Source organism: Pangasianodon hypophthalmus, chromosome 13, assembly GCF_027358585.1.
Source record: "Pangasianodon hypophthalmus isolate fPanHyp1 chromosome 13, fPanHyp1.pri, whole genome shotgun sequence".
NCBI classification, from domain to species: domain Eukaryota; kingdom Metazoa; phylum Chordata; class Actinopteri; order Siluriformes; family Pangasiidae; genus Pangasianodon; species Pangasianodon hypophthalmus.
In genome coordinates, this window is record NC_069722.1 from 6,687,335 (window position 1) to 6,704,149 (window position 16,815).

General features: G+C 40.2%; 1 protein-coding gene across 7 annotated transcripts in view; it reads right to left on the reverse strand.

Moving 5' to 3' along the window:
• Positions 1–16,815, reverse strand: part of stat5a (signal transducer and activator of transcription 5a) — an 80,515-nt gene that overhangs the window by 24,412 nt on the left and 39,288 nt on the right. For 6 of the 7 annotated variants that reach the window (XM_026916395.3, XM_053239307.1, XM_053239308.1 and 3 more), the window contains one exon: positions 6,413–6,474. The exons of the other annotated variant lie outside the window; for it this stretch is intronic. The gene's annotated coding sequence lies outside the window, so the exon portion shown is untranslated. The remainder of the gene's footprint in view (positions 1–6,412; positions 6,475–16,815) is intronic. 7 annotated transcript variants of the gene reach the window in all.

Genomic DNA, 16,815 nt, shown 5'->3' on the forward strand with positions numbered 1-16,815 from the left:
TGTCCAATCTACTTACTGCTGCACCACTATGGCCATTCTGACGGCAGTGTGAATGAATCAATAAAGGAAAAAAGAGGTACAGATGATGTAAATTAAAAGTGCTTAATTCCTCCTTTCAAAATCTTGTGGGATCATTCACGAATGGCATTACACACACACACACACACACACACACACACACAAGCGCTCACATGTTCCTGACCCAAGCAGCTGAAATACACAATCTGGATAAAAACAACAGATGGGCAAAGTAGATTAAAAAATTAAGGTGTGGTGCCAGAATTATGAGAGTGAGCTTATGCTGCATGTGTGTGTGTGTGTGTGTGTGTGTGTGTGTGTGCGAGGCCTTCTGTTAATCGTATTTGTTTGCATCCTGATAGCTATCACTGATGCTCACTAGATGCTCTGAGATAAAAACCGTCTCTGTAACTGTCCGGGGGCCAGTCATCAGCTGCAAAAAAAAAAAAAAAAAAAAAAAAGATTTAATTAAAAATAAAACAAATAAAAAATGAAAGTACTGACAATCAGAAGATTGCTCTTTTTAGATGCAATAACTGGAGAAAGTTGATGTTCTTCTAAAAAAAAATTCTAGTTCCACTGCTGTCAGCAATAAGACATTTATGAAATGAAATACAGCATAAAAGAAAGCGTTCAAACAGGAATTGGACTGCGAAAGAAGGAACACAAATGAACACCAGTGTGGCTTTTCAGAGTCAGAGAAAGAAACTGCTTTCACACTTGGCACATGTTTCTCATCCTCCAGCTCCCTTTTTACCTGTAGTCCTAGGCAAAGCATTTGAAACACTACTGTTTCGATAGCTGTTTGTCAGCAAAGGTATACATATACATATACATATACATATACATATCATGTATTGCAGAAATGTCTTTGAGAATCATGATATGATCTTTTCACTTTGAAAAAGATAAATATTTGAGAAAACCTCTGAGTGACATCATCTGCACTTTACCTCCTGACCAATTAGACCGCAAGATCGGCAAGTGTGAAAAACCAACATGGAGGAAAGGTCTGGTGGAAAAAAAATGAGTCTTGTTATGAGGAACATAATGTACAATCTGCGATATTTCAGCTGCATACAGTGGTCTAAATGCTGTTTAGTTGCTCAACCATTCCTCTTAATTTTCTTTCTTTCCGGCCCAATCTCAAGCAAGCTGCCTCATCTTTGCTATGACTAAACGATTTATTATTATTTTAATTAATAATATCTTCTACTCAGTTACTTGTGTTATCTAGGCGGTGGCGTTGTTATGGTTACAGCGTGGATGTCACGTGATCCACTTTTTAAAATTTAAATATCAGCATGAAAAAAACGCTCCAGCCAAAAGAGAAAGTATTTGAACATGTTGCATGTGAAATGTTTGCTTGGATGATTGACATGTAATCATTTAGCTTGAGCATTTATTGCAATGTGTTATCCTTCAACATAGTTAGAGCCATCTCATTGGTTACATCATTGTTTAAAACTAATAAAGGAGTATTATGTCAAAGTCTATATCTAGAAAGGGGGTTTCTTTCTCTGGCTGCTCAAAGAGGGAGGGAAGAAGGAAAAAAAAGCCAGTGGTGACCGCTAGCCTACTGAGCCTACTAAGAGCCCACACACATAATCCGCTTGTCCCAGGCACCTATGCTACTGATTTTCTCCACCCCTGCACATCCTCTGTATCCCTGCGTGTGAGGCTTTGCCTCCCGCAACCTTCCACAAACTCTGCCCCCATTTAATCACTACATACTCAATCCAGCTGTGCATAACGACTTATCTCAGCATGTGTAATGGCCAAATGAGTCAAAGCATTTCAGAAAACTCAAAAAGGAAGTGCTTGGTTGCTCAGTTGGATTTCCTTTATTTGTTCTTTTTTTTCTCAAAGCAACATATTCCTGTTAAGTCTGATAAGTATCCAAAAGTCTTGTCTTCATACCTGGACCCTGACAGGCCCTCATGTCTGTGTTACCTTCCGTTTTGGTGTTATGCTGTAATACCTAGACCTGCCGGAGTCCCCATTTGATCATAATGTACAACCTTTTAAACCAGTGTACCACCTGATAATCTGTTCTCTCTATCGTTTTCCGTATACTCCTGCTGCCTGATGTGATGTCAATGCCTGATCCTGACACACTTTTACTGCTGTGGCTCGTCTAGCCCCCTGGACCTGCCTGATGGAGGCTTATGACTCACGCTCTTCTCGCTGGTTGTGGATAACTCCATGGAGATACACTAAAGATTATTTTGGATGAATTCTCATGGATATTGTAAAGATTATTGTGGATGATTCCATAAGGATACACTAAAGATTCTTGTAGGTAATTTCATAAGGATACCCTAAAGACTGTTGAAACATTGCTATGCATGATCTACCACAATGATACTCTAAAGATTGCACTTCCGCCAAAACAGTGTATGCCCAAGTCTCGCCTTTTCTTCTCACCTGGATACTGTAGATTTTTACCTGGGGGCTGCTCATAAAGAATTTGCTCGTAGCATCATTTCAACACACTCGGTACTGACTCAACAGTACACCATTGTGGGAGGGTAACGAGTCTGGTTCCTCTCAAGGTTTCTTCTTCATGTCGTCTCTGGGAGATTTTTTTTGAGGCTTCTAAAGCCAGCTACTGATAACGAGCAGCCAATCCGCTTTGCATCTGCGAAGCCACTGTTTCACTGTGGAGCACAACGCTTGGATTTGATGCCTTGATGCTGTGCTCAAAGCTCACTCAAACTCATCTTTGACCTTTTCATAGCACAACCAATAGAATAAGCCCTCATATGTGCCACATCAATGAGGCGTGTTTTCTCCTGTCTTCTCCAAAGAAGGACCAAATCCAGAATGTTTTTTTTTCATGCTGGATTTAGAAACATATAGAATGGGCTAGCTCTGTGAACAAACTATTGCTTGACTAAAGCTAGTAACTCTTCAATTCAGAATTCCTGCTCAATGGTCTCTTCAACCCTGAGTTCATCACACGACATCACATCAACATGGCTGTTCACAGCATCAAGAGTAAACAAAGTAGCAGTTCTTTATTTTTAAGTGAGTTATACTGTATATACAAATCTGCATTCCATCAACATACAGACATATTAGCTTGTTAAAATATATAACATATATAACAGTTTGCTGTTTTTAGGAGTAAAATATACATCATTCATCCCAGTTACCTGGCTAGCTTGTTGCTAGCAAAAGAGCAACATGGAGGCATCCATTTAAGTCAAAAGTTGAAAGCAGCATACATTTTTTAAATACGTATTGATAACGTAGCACTGCATAAATCACACTTAACGATCCTCCGCTGGATTTTAGATTCTTTTAATTGAAAGCAAATCATTAGGCTGTGCTGCTCCGCTAATCGAGAGCGCTAATCACTGTTTTCCTGACGTCTAGCAAAAGCCATAAAAATTATCCTTTGAGTGAGTAGGAAGTGGTTATTAAAGCAAATGCTGGTCTAACAAAGAGGCTTTAAGATACAATTCAGAGACTAATAATAAAAAAAAAAAACAGAATAAATGGGTCTTAATGTGCACTCACTGATGTTTTGTACAGTGAATTTATTGGCCCTAATCTTGTCTCATATCTGTGACACAGAAATTTTTTTCATGACAGTATGGACTGCAAAACTTGCATTGAATCTGACATTTCCCATTCTATTTTCAGCCACTTCCACATGTGGCAAAGCAACATCAGTCTGAGCAGTGAGATCGGAAGTTAGTTACAGAAGTTCGTTAGCTAGCATTATATATATAGTCGATGAAGCATTGCTTTAACTCAGTAATAAAGTTCTAAGTTTGAGACTTCCCATAAACCTGACCGCTGACGCAGACAGCTTACCACTTCATACACATCGCACATCTGTCCAACGCACATAGCTACCTTGGAGATCACCTTCATCCCCTAGCCACAGGGGTTTCTTTTTATGGAATTGATTCTTCCACGCTTAGCTTTCTGAAGATTATGGTGGACGTGAAGTAAAGGGGCCAGTACTGACAGACTGACAGGAGGGAATACGCTAAATAAAATCAATGTGTGATCTGTACAATGCTAAGTATGATAAGTGTGATGCGCTCGTGCATTTTGGATGAATGTCAGAGAGTAGTAGAATGACAAATTACCATCAACCAGTGTTACCATACTAATAATGTAGAAAATGTATGACAGTTCTACTAAAAATGGTTCAAATACCGTGCTACTAATACAGCAGTAATACATCTTACCTTATTCATTCAGATCTACAGGGAGGAACGCATGATTCTGATTGGTTAATCCTGTTTCACACCATAGTGGCTGGCAGCCAATAAAACGTCATTAAACAAAACAAGTTAAATGTTCATTTGACGTTAAATCATTACGTTATACGAGAAGTATAGAATAAGCTGTGCTGATTTTTGTTGTTTTATTATTATCACAGCAGAGCACTTTAAACATTTTACACTTGTTTACCTCCTGACCAATCCGGTCACAAGCTGTAAGGCAAGCGAGAAAAACGAACACGGAGGACAAAGTGACAGTGAAACACAACTGTGGCTGCACAAGCAGCGTCTCTCCTCCTGATTTTCCTTCTCCAAAGCTACAGCGAAGACAAACAACGTCCTCATCGCCAGAGTTCATCGTTATTACTGATAATAATAAAACTAGTCTCCATTCTAAGCTAGGCTAGTAAGTTATCTGATATTAGCTAGGCTTGTGCGATATAACAATGTTACTGTTCCTTTACCAACTTTTATGCATTTGTTGTTCTTCTTTCGGCTGCTCCTGTTAGGGGTCGCCACAGCGGATCATTGGTCCGTGTATTTGATTTAGCACAGTTTTACACCGGATGCCCTTCCTTACACAGCCCTCAATTTTAGCCAGGCTTGGGACCAGTACTGAAAGCACACTGTTTCATGCAACCCCAGTGGCTGAGCTTGGTTCCCTGGCTGGGAATTGAACCCAGGCCGCAGCGGTGAGAGCGCTGTGGGCTAACCACTAGTCCTCCAGGGACTTCATGTATGCGTTTGTAAAGGTGCAAAAAAAAGTGAAATTTAACAGTGACAATAATTAGAAAGTGATTACAACATTTTTTTGTTTTGTTTTTTATTTTACTGGCACTCTCCTGCTCTCTCTCATGCTCTGGTTACTGCAGATGCTCAAAAACAGTAAAAACGTCAGTCATGTGGACTTTAGACTTTAGACTCCTAGTTATCACAGGATTACAGTGAAAATGTACTGTCATGTCTTTTTTTTAGTTTTTTTTCTCATAGTGCACACTACTTCAGAAACACCCTAAAATTGCCACAGTTCCCAACTGCACAGCTAATATTATCACACCCTCTCCTACACTCTTTAAATTGAAATGATGGAAATGTTCATTTTCCTGTCTTTTTCAGACTGTTGGTCTGAACGATTATATCGTTTATACATTGCGATATCTTAAAATGTAAAAACTCATGATCAGAGAAAAATCAATATCGCAAAAGCCTACTAGCTAGGATTGGTGTTGTTATGGTTACTTTTTTCACATCAGCCCAAAAGTTGCCCCAGTTAGCAATTATTCTGAAGAAAAACAAACCAAAAGTGTGAAATCACCCCGCGGTTTCAGGTCAAAGACAATTTACTGGAGTGATATTTCTCTTGAGACGTGGATGAAAGTCATTTCTGCATGTGAAGCGCAGCAAAACCCAAATTAACCTGAACGTGACACATCACACTGAAACTGTGACGTGAACGTTAACTGGAAGTGGAATACTTTAGCTTTATGACTGTTCCGTTCAAAAATACAAAAAAATATTTAACTTTTTTTGCAACTAGTGCTTTTATTCTCAAAGTCAATGCGCTGATCAATCAAAAAAAAATCCACCGACTCAGCCACATGGCTTTCATTCAAAAAGGAAACTAGCAAATATGGCAGTGTAAAGCAGGAACTTAACCACATGCATAGCTCCGCCTCTTCCTGTCCCGTATTACCACTGCCAGTGTGATACACAATACACACACACATACATACACACACACAATTTCCTAGCAATACTACCACTCCTACACGTAAAACACAAACCACCGATTTCCAGTAACCACACAGACGCACACACACACACACACACACACACACATATATGTACGCTCGCAGTTATGTGCATGTTATTTGTATGAAAACGCAGACATGTGAACTGTGAATTTCCAGTTAAGTAACCACACAGGCAAGCAGTCGTTTCCAGTCGATGCTATGTTGTGGGCTGCGGTGGTCTGCGAGCCGAACCGGCTCTCTTCTTGCAGAAAACCCGAGCTCAGGGGTGCCCGGCTATTTTACTATCTTACTATCACTTTCTATTTCACTCAAACGCTTCTGTTTCCTCTTATATCTTTTCGGTTGTTCCATACGCTACTAAAAGACACACACACACACACTTGATTGCTGACTTACCACTTGTCTTCAGTCCTGTGTTACCATGTACGAGGAGCGACTGAAGAGAAGCACAGTGAAACCTGGATGAAAGAGAGAGAGAGAGAGAGAGAGAGAGAGAGAGAGAAAGACATAAGTTGGGTCTGAGGTAACCGCAGATTCTCTAGTGTCTAGACACGCACATATTTAAAACAGACACACATATATACAACAACACACAACACAGACCCACAGATTTGAGGATGAGAATCTGTGCTCACATCAGGGTCACACCAGACAGTTACTTCCTGTCTCTTCTCTTCCTCTCTCTCTCTCTCTCCGTCAGTCGTTTACTCATTCTCACTTAAGACCATTATAAATATTGTGCAACACTCACACAAAGAGTGATTAAGATGCATAGAGAAAGAAAGATAAATAGAAATAAAGATGGAATAGAGTAGTCTCTATTCAGTACATGGTATAAAAAGTTTAACGAGTCGGTATGTACTAAAGCAGGACTTTATACACACCGGCTAAACATGCAGCTTAGCAAATTCTGCGTAAAGGGTAATAAAATATGAAACAAGCACACTAATAAAGCCTTGCCTTGTTTAAACAAGGTGTACGTTTAAAACGTAGCCTTTGGTCTTTAGTGAAAAGTGCAAAAAAAAAAAAAAAACAGTGAAGGAATTTCGCTAACTGACTTTTAATATTATTTATATATTCATCCGTTTAAAAAAATAGACACGTGGCGTTGTCGCCTCACAGCTCCAGGGTCTCCGGTTCGATCCTGAGCTCAGGTTACTCGCTGTTTGGAGTTTCACACGTTCTCTCCATGTCTGCGTGGGGTTCCTCCAGGTTCTCTGGTTTCCTCTGGTTACAGAAGATGCTTCATAACTTCATGGCTAAATGACTCATGTTGCTTAAAGCAGTGGTTCTCAAAGTGGGGTCTGTGAAGCATATCCAGGGAGTCTGTGATTTTTAATTTTGTTATCCACCATACGACCCACCATTATCAAAGTTATATGTATTATCGACTTCCTATAATTATTAGCCTGTTTGACTTCTCACTTTAACTGAATGCCTATAAATTATATTAACTTGCACCTAATGTGTTAAAGGTTTCCACCTAAGATGGAAAGTTTACGAATAAACAGTGGAAATTATTTTACCGTTAAAGGGGTTCCTGAAAAGTTTCAGAACCCCTGGCTTAGAGTATGCAATTTACATGTAAGTCACTCTTTTTGTGGTTGAATCTATGGCTCTACATTCACATGAATTCAATTTATTTATTTGTATAGCAGTGTATGAGGAAGAAATCTTGAGAGGAACCAGACTCAAAAGGGAACCCATCTTCATCTGGGTGACACCGGATGTATACTATATAGCCAGAAAGTGCAATTGTGCAAACAGGAAACAAACATGAGCATCAGAGTCAGTTCTGGATTCATTAGAGTTTTAACTTAAAGTCTATTGTGTTGACGTTATCAACTGTTCAGTGATGAAGACTTGAGTGCAAACCTGTTCTTAGCATTACAAGCTTCATTTGCTCAGATCGGATCTGTCTATCTGAACGGTTCTTGACCCATATCTGTCTTCACTGAGAACCTCTTCCCCAAAATGCCCTGCATGCTCACATCCACATGGATTTGCTTGAATCGATTCTCCATACAGTATATGAAGTAAATCACCAATTTCCACATCCTTCCACTGAACAAGCCTAGTCACTGCTCTTGCTGTCCTGCATTGCTCTTTTGAAATGCCGTCAACACTAGAGGATGGTGTTCACACGAATTCCGAGTCACATGGACACTTCTTGGATATGAATCTGATCTAGGACCATAAGAAAGTGGCTCAGGTCTTATTTGAAAAGATCCGATTTCTGTGTCCATATAGTCCTTAAAACGTCAGACCTGTTCCACATTAATGCATTAATACAAATTTGCGTCACTTCAGATTGGTAATGTCAATATAGCCTATAACAGGGTTTTATTAGGCATTCGGTGAAATGTCTAAGTTATGCAACAGCTGCAGGCTCCTGAATGGTGCAACAGAAAAGCATTCACTCTATTGCCAAGAGATCGCAAGTTTCATCTCTGATCATCTCTGGCTGGAATGAATGGCATTATCTCTGTCCCCTGTCAATCAGAGCAACACTAGCCAATCATGGACATCTATGAGCTCATGTATGTGGAAGAGGGCAGACAGTGCTTTCCTCAGAATGTTACACCGTCCAGCGATGCAGCATGAGCAGCAGTTCAAAACGATGTGGTTGACTTCATGTATCTTGGAGGAAGAATATATAGCCAGAACATTATTGTAGGAAGAACATGATAGTCTTCACCCTCCCTTGTTGTTAGCTGTTATGTGATAGGGAAGAACTGGCTGACTGGTGGGATTTGGCAGGTGATAATGAAGCTTCAATACCAAACCATAGCATCCAGCTGTACTATGTACAACCTGAGCAACAACACGACAACCCTGCATGTAAATTGTGCAGGGGACGCCAATCAGGTAGCGATGATGATGCCTGATCCATACCACGCATGAGATAACAGTTTATGGCTCAATTAGGAAACCCTGCAATCCGAACTTTAATCAAAACATAAAACATATAATGTTAAAAAGTCTGTTCGTGTGAATAGTTTAGAGCATGATATTCTAAATGTCCTCCATTTTGCTTCCTTGAAAAATATATTTACGATGAACTGAATAACAGAATTTTCGTCTCACACTTAAGCTAGCCCTTTTAAGCTATCTGACTTCCATAAACAAAGGTTAAAGAGAAAATGATGTCGTAACGAAAGCTGCTGTGAGTCTGGCATTTCTGTATAAGCTTTGTGGTCGATGGTGATAGTTGACAAAGCTGAATGAGAAAACACTCACACACACTGATCATGACCTCACTGATGCTAGGATTAAGACTAAAGACCAACCTTATGTAATCAGAGTGAGACTGCAGTGTGTGAGAGAGTTAAGTCAAGAGATCTGTGTGTGTGTGTGTGTGTGTGTGTTAGAGAGTGGGTGGGTGTGTGTGTTAAGATGTAGAAAGGCAAGAGCTCATGTGACAACCCGCACATAAGTGTGAGATGCAAGAGGAAGTGAGACAGATGTACTGTATGTCTGAGGACAAACTTCTGAAAAGAATCGCCACACACACACACACACACACACACACACAGATGAATATTTATCCAATAAGCCACAAAATCATTTTCTAACACACACATACACAGTCCATCCATACCTCCATCAGCACTGATAGCAGCAGAGTTCTGTCTCTCCGTTTCTCTCTCTCTCTTTTACAGCACACAGATAAAACAATATTTATGAGCAGTGAATATATGAAGGTCACTGCTGTCAACTAACCTTACACAACTGAAACACGTGTGGGGATGGACATGGACACACACACACACACGCACACACACACAAAATCCATTACAGATTAACAAAGTTTTGGGGTTAATGTTTAGTGATCCTGTGAGAGAGAGAGAGAGAGAGAGACAGAGACAGAGAGAAAGAGAAGAGGGAAGAGAGAGCATTAGAGACAGAGTGAGAGAAAGAGGAGAGAGACACAGGGAGACAGAACAAGAGAGAGAGTATTCAAGACAGAGTGACAGACAGAGACCGAAAAAAGTTAGAGACAGTGTAAGAGAGAGACAAGACAGACAGATAGGCAGTGAGACAGAAAGACAACAATAGAGACAGATAGGCAGAGACAGACAGAGAAAGAGACAGAGAAACAGTGAAAGAGAGAGAGAGAGAGATGGAGAGAACAGTGATAGAGATAGAGTCAAAATAATACAGAGAGCCACACACAGAAAGACAGACAGAGAGAAAGAGATAGAGACAGACAGACACAGACAGACAGACAGCGAGACCGACAGACAGTGAGACAGACAGACAGAGATGGGGTGAGACAGAATGAGACAGAATGAGACAAAGAGACACACAGAGACAGATAGAATGAGATACAGGGAGAGACATACAGAGAAAGACACAGTGAGACAGAGACAGAGAGACTAATGCTTTGGCAATACTGCAAATGTACCTACATGGTCATGCCTATAAAGCTTATTGAAGTGAAGTGAAAGAGATGGAGTGAGAGAAAGACAGAGACAGAATGACAAACAGTGAGACACACAAACTCAGAGAAACAAAGAGAAAAAAGAAACAAAGAGAGGGAAAGAGGGAAAAGGCAGAAGAACAGGACAATCAATACAAGGCCACTTGTTTTCTCTCTCTGATAGATCAATGTGTTGTTTTCCTGCATCAGAAACAAAAAAAAAACCTTTCCCTTTTTCCCTACAGTTGGGAAGCTCTGCAAAATGAAGAGCAGGAAGAGAAAAAGAAAGGAGACAGACAACGGCTTTACACGTATGTGTAGAGAAACACACTCTTCAGAAAGCGGAAGCTCATAACAGTAACGTCGTCATGGGGTCCTTCTGCACATCATACAGAGATCGCTCACAAAATGCAGACGAGTGCTCTATACACCATTCGTTCCCACTGCTATTCATATTAACACACACACACACACAAAAACACACACACACACAAACACACACACATTGTATATATAGGCATTCCACTTCATCAGCTACTGATGAACTCCATTGAAAACTTCCTCTTATTCAGCAAGCGCTGCATAGCATAGCACCCTCACATTAATTACTGAAATACAAAGACGTGAATCAGCGGATTAAAGACTTTGGCTAAATGGGCGTCACAATGCACTTTATTTAAATTCAAAGGGTAATGGGAAATGAGCTGATCTGAGTGTTCTAATCTGATACAAATACAGATACGATGGTGTGCATCAGGACTGGGATCCTGCAGGATGCAACTGTTTTTCCTGTAAGAATTCCTCCTCTCTGCATGTGGCATGTTCTCCAGTACAGCCAGAGCTGTTTCTTTTGCTTTGTTTACATGTACACGTGTAGTTGTTTTGATTCAAGTCATGTCTTGGCCCCTGTCCTGTTATTGGTGGTTTCCTGAGGGTGCCCAGGTGTTCTCAGTTCATTCCCTTGATTACTTTGTCTATTTATACCATCTTGTGAACGGGATCCAATGTATCTCGGAGGCATATTGTGATCCGATCACTCAAACCACATTCAGAGATGGTTTGGGAGGCATATAACTACACTTGTAGAATGAACGCAAAAGCACCTTGATGCATCCCGAATGGCAACAAAAGATCGCATGTCAACCGCGTCATTGCCCTAGCTGGAAAATACGTAATCACTGCGAGACTGAGTTCTCCATCGCTATGTTAAAACAGCAGATTCGAAAGCAGCTGCTTTTTGTAGCTCATTCATTTATAACTTTGGTATCAGACCATGTGATCGCAACAGGCCGTACAGGAACATGAGTTGAGATTCGCAGGACATTTCTTCCTGAAAACAAATGCAGTGGAAGACTGGAATAATAAACATGCATGACACTCTTCCTCCAGAGGAAACAATCTATTAAATCCAGTCACAGATGGTCATTGGAGATGCATTCAAAATGCCAAAATATACATGGCTATGCGTTGTGACTGTCCACTTGAGATCAGATCATTCTAGATGGATGTTAATACCAGGTGTGAACAGGACCTTTGTGTCTTTGCGTAGTCTTATGACACATTTGTATCATTAACTCTAAGCCTGTTTTCTATGTTCTATGCTCTATGTTTCCTGCTGTTTACCCTCACTCCTGTCTCCTTGGTTTTTCAAGTGTAGATTATCCTTGTTTGTTTTTGCATGCTTGTGTTATGACCCCAGCCATGGAGTATGACTTCAATTATTGGATTGCCCCCCGTAATAACAGAACAACAACACTGATTATACACACTTGCGTCCTGCCTCATTGGTCCGCACGTTACCATTTACTTTCATGCGGATGTGCTCGAGTGATCAGATACGAAGCTCGCAGGACAAAGAAAGACTATGTTCATTAACATGCATTAATGGCGTTTGTTCATTCATCCTTAGTAACTGTCTGGGCAGGGTCATGGTGGTTTACATTAGACTAGTTTGCCACCAGTTTGTTTAAATGATTGTACAAACAAAAATAATGACTGCGCAACTGGGACTGAAATAACAGTCTCTACTTGAGAGCAGTTATGAATTGGAGTGATGTAGCTGAGGTTGAGGAACTGTCAGAGGCAGAATACATGCACCATGAGGTCACTGCTGCTATATCTACTGTACCTCTGGGTATTTTCCAGTGTTTTCCAGTTTCTGGCAGCATAGTGGTAAGGCTCATATTTAATAATAATAATAATAATAATAATAATAATAATAATAAAATCTTCTTGTTTAGGTCACGTCTGCTTTGTGTTTAAATCAAAATATAGAAACAGACACAAATTTTTCCTCAAAACAATGAAGCAGTGCAGTTTTCTCTGATTCTTTTTCATCGTTTTAATCTTGAATCGCACCTTGAGACACATTTCGTGAACTCATTACATACAGTATATACTGTGCATAACATTAACACGTAGCTGCTTCACATTTTACAGCCTTACTGATTTACCCATAGATCTAAGTGTTGCTGTCGTTGTGTGTATATGTGTGTGTATGTGTCTGTGTGTGTGTATGTGTGTGATGTGTTTAATTAGTCTTCATTAAAGGTCACATTAGCTGAGCTGTCTGATGCTGTAGCCAGAGGCTAGGTGTGTGTGTGTGTGTATGTGTGTGTGTGTGTGTGTGTGTGTGTCTATTTGTGATCCATTTGCATCAGGCCAATAAATAGTTTCATGTCTAAGCATTAGGTATTCAGTGAAAACAATGAATATAAATGAGTATAATTAAAAGGCATAAGGTCAAACTACTCACTCCACTTGTATGAATAAATATACAGTATAATGAATTAAATACATTGTGTAATGCAGGGCTTCGTAATTATCCTACTTGAATCTTAATCACAGTTATTTGCTCTCTCTGTGGTACAATATATATTTCCGTATAGGTGTAACGATACTGCATACGTATTGTATTGTTTGAGGCGAGACGGAGACGTAGAGTAGTATTAGTGCATTAGCTTGAGATAAACAGCAATCAGAAAGCAGGAACTGGAAAATTCCCCCAGGATTCAAAACACTTTAAGTGCTAGAGAGAGCTGTGTGACTCTGACAGAACAGCTAGCTAACAGAGGAATGGGAAATATAGAGCCCTGTGCTTTAGACACGCCCCCTTGAGAGTCACACCAGTGAAAGCTTGGCCAGAGCACTAATGGTTCATTAGCCATGTTTGATCTGGTTACGTCCTAATGCACAGCTTTTGTCCCGTTTGCGCCAATCTAATACCCAGGATCGGTACTGGACCGGCACCAGCAAAAACACTGGCTCAAATATCTGAGAAAAAAAAAAAAGAATGAGTTTGATCCAATCCTGTAACTGTCATGTCAATGGTAGAATCTGCGACAAACTCTATTTCCCAGAATACACTGTGCCATTCAAACATGGCCGCCATGGACTACGCTTCCCAAGTCACACAGCCATGTTACATTCACACTAATCCGAATACTGCTCATGCACGCCTGTACTCAATCACCCACTACACTATATAAAGGATTCACACACACAAATTTGTATCACTCAGTGTTTATTGCCTGATGTACCAAGCTTTTGTTTACTGCTTATGATTGTCTGGTTTATGATCTTGTTCTGGTTTCCTGGTTTTTGCCCAGTTCACTCTGTTTCTTGATTGCCTGATCATTTGCCTGTTTTTTGTTTGTTTTTTTTTGACTATGCTTTGCCTCACGATTTGGATTGCTTTCTTGTCTTTCAATAAAAAGCATTTACTTGCAACTGCAGCTGTCTCAGCCACCTGGCAGTAACAAATGGATTGATTTGATTATATTTATACTTTCAGCTTGATTATATTTGAGTACCAATATTTTCAAGATACTCAAGGATCTTGAAAATCAGTATAGGAAAAGAAAAAATCTCTGTTTCATATGCAGAATGTATGTAGACACCACATGACACCATAGACACCATAAACACTGTATGTAGTGAGATATCATATTGAATCAAATTTGTAATTTAATTGTTAATAATATTGTGTTCTAGTTGTGTTTATATAAATTATTTATGTGAATAAAGCGCAGACTTCAGATATTTAGATATTTAGATCCTGATATTTAGATACGTCATCTTACAATGTACAATGTCAAAGAACGTCAGTGGATGACTCTTAGAAACTGTCTATAGTTCAGTATGGCTGTGGATGAATCTCTGCCACTGCTGAGGTGTTAAATAAAAGGCTACTTTTAGAGAATTTCTTTTAAAGTATTGCTCAGATGCTTAGCTAATAAAGTTTGAAGAAAAGTAAGAAATTAAAGAAGGCTGTCCTGTACAGAAAGCCAGTGAAGTATGAGCTGAATGTAAATGAAGCAAACAAAACCCATCAATCTGTCTCTACACTGAAAACAGACTAATTATTGGTACAATTATGAGGTAACCATGTGAGGTAACCATGGCAACCAGCACGCTTCTTACCAAAATTGCCATGGGTAACTCTAACTTCAATTGCCATGGAGACCAGGAGCTTGCTGAAGGTGCATTAGGCTCTAGAATGAATGTCCAACAAGAAGGAAAAGACATACACACACACACACACACACACAAACACGAGATGCCACTCCTGATTCTGTTTCAAGGTCATCTTTTAGCATTGCCCTGAGGATTTAACAATAATTAAATAAAGCTGCAGCTCACTAAGGACACTCTGTGTGTGTGTGTGTGTGTGTGTGCTCATTCCCTTTCTATTCAAGCTTTATAAATAACACTCACCTAACAGCTGAGTGTAAAATTAACAGCTTTAATATATCCACTGTTTTTTCTAGCACCGTCACACACACACACACACAAACACACACACACAGAGAGAGCGGTGAGGTGTGCCAGACAGGAATTTAGAAGTCCAAAGGCCAAATGCCTGGACTCAAACAACTGAGGTCCACAAAGGTGCATCGTACAGGACGACTGGCTCAAGCCCAGAATATTTGCCTGCGCTTCAGACATCCTTTATTCAAAGAGGAAATTCACATTAACACGTTCTCCTTGTTTGCATTAGTGTGTGTGTCTGTGTGTGGTGTGTGTGTGTGTGTGTGTGTGTGTGTCTGTGTGTGTGTTAAGAACTCAGCATGCCAACAACTTCAAACTAGAAAGACCTCTTGGGTCAATATGGATTACATTATCACAAACATTAATGATATTACGTATTATGTAACGGACAAGTGTGTGTATGTGTGTGTGTGTGTGTGTGTGTGTGTGTGTGTGTGTGTGTGGTGGGAATAAAGGCCTGTTTGTGAAGAAAGCCCTCAGCTCTGCTTGGCATGGACACAGCACCCCGTCTAAAGTCAGCATGTCTATAAATACGCTGAACCAGAGACATCAGATCATAAAGGCCTGTCTGTGTGCGTGTGTGTGTGTGTGTGTGTGTGTGTGTGTATCCCTGTCAGTCAGTGCGTGAACATTTAACAGGCTGCTGTGGGAGGTATTTTAACCCTGCATGTTGCATGACATGACCAAAAGAAGGATGTACTGGCACACCGACACGTGACTGCAAATCCAGTATCAATGTCTCCAGGGTATGTCTATGTAAAGTCTGCTCAGTTTGTTTAAAAAACTCTCATAAGCATGTTTTCTGAAAATAAAAGACCTAGTACTGACTTTTATTGTGTATGATGTGACAATACCTCAGCTCAAACGCTGGCTGAAATGTTGTTTCATTTAGTCTGTGTTAATGTACTTAACTAGCCAACTAGCTCAGCATTATGTTAGCTATCACATTTTAGCCTAGTCAGTAAGGTTTCCAGGCAACTAAAACATGGGACTGGGCATCACACTAGATTTTCAAGATATGTATATAAGTGACATCGGGAACCTGGTAAAGTTTTTGTTTGTGGTACGAATGTACCACAATGTTCTTAGCACTGCTATATGCTTACTGGCCACTTTACAAGACATACCATGCCATTTTGGTTTACTTTGTAGATGCACGGTTAGAGAGCCTCCATGTACAATTCATCCTGCGCTTTTTCAGTGCTCAGTTTCTGTCCACAGAACCACTCCTTGGTGGATTGGTGGATTATTTTGTTAAAGCAGGAGTGTAGTCTCAGTAATCGCATAGGTGCCTGGCATCATACGTGCACGAGAGGTGAATACGTCCACGAAGAAATGAAGCTGAGGAGCACTATGCCCAACGTGTTCACCCTGTCATCAGGAGATTTCAAGTCCTGACTATTTTTTAAGACAGCAAAATTCTCTCCCATGTCAATCATAACCAACACTAACCAATCATGGCTGTCTGTGAGCTCATATAGAAGAGGAAGAGGGCAGATAGCTTTGCCCTGTGAAGCATCTTTTGGAGATTCTTTTGGAGCGCTTCATGTCTTTTGAAGGAAGTGCATGTTTGTTTGCCACTCCCTCCCCAGTTTGTAGCTGTCAT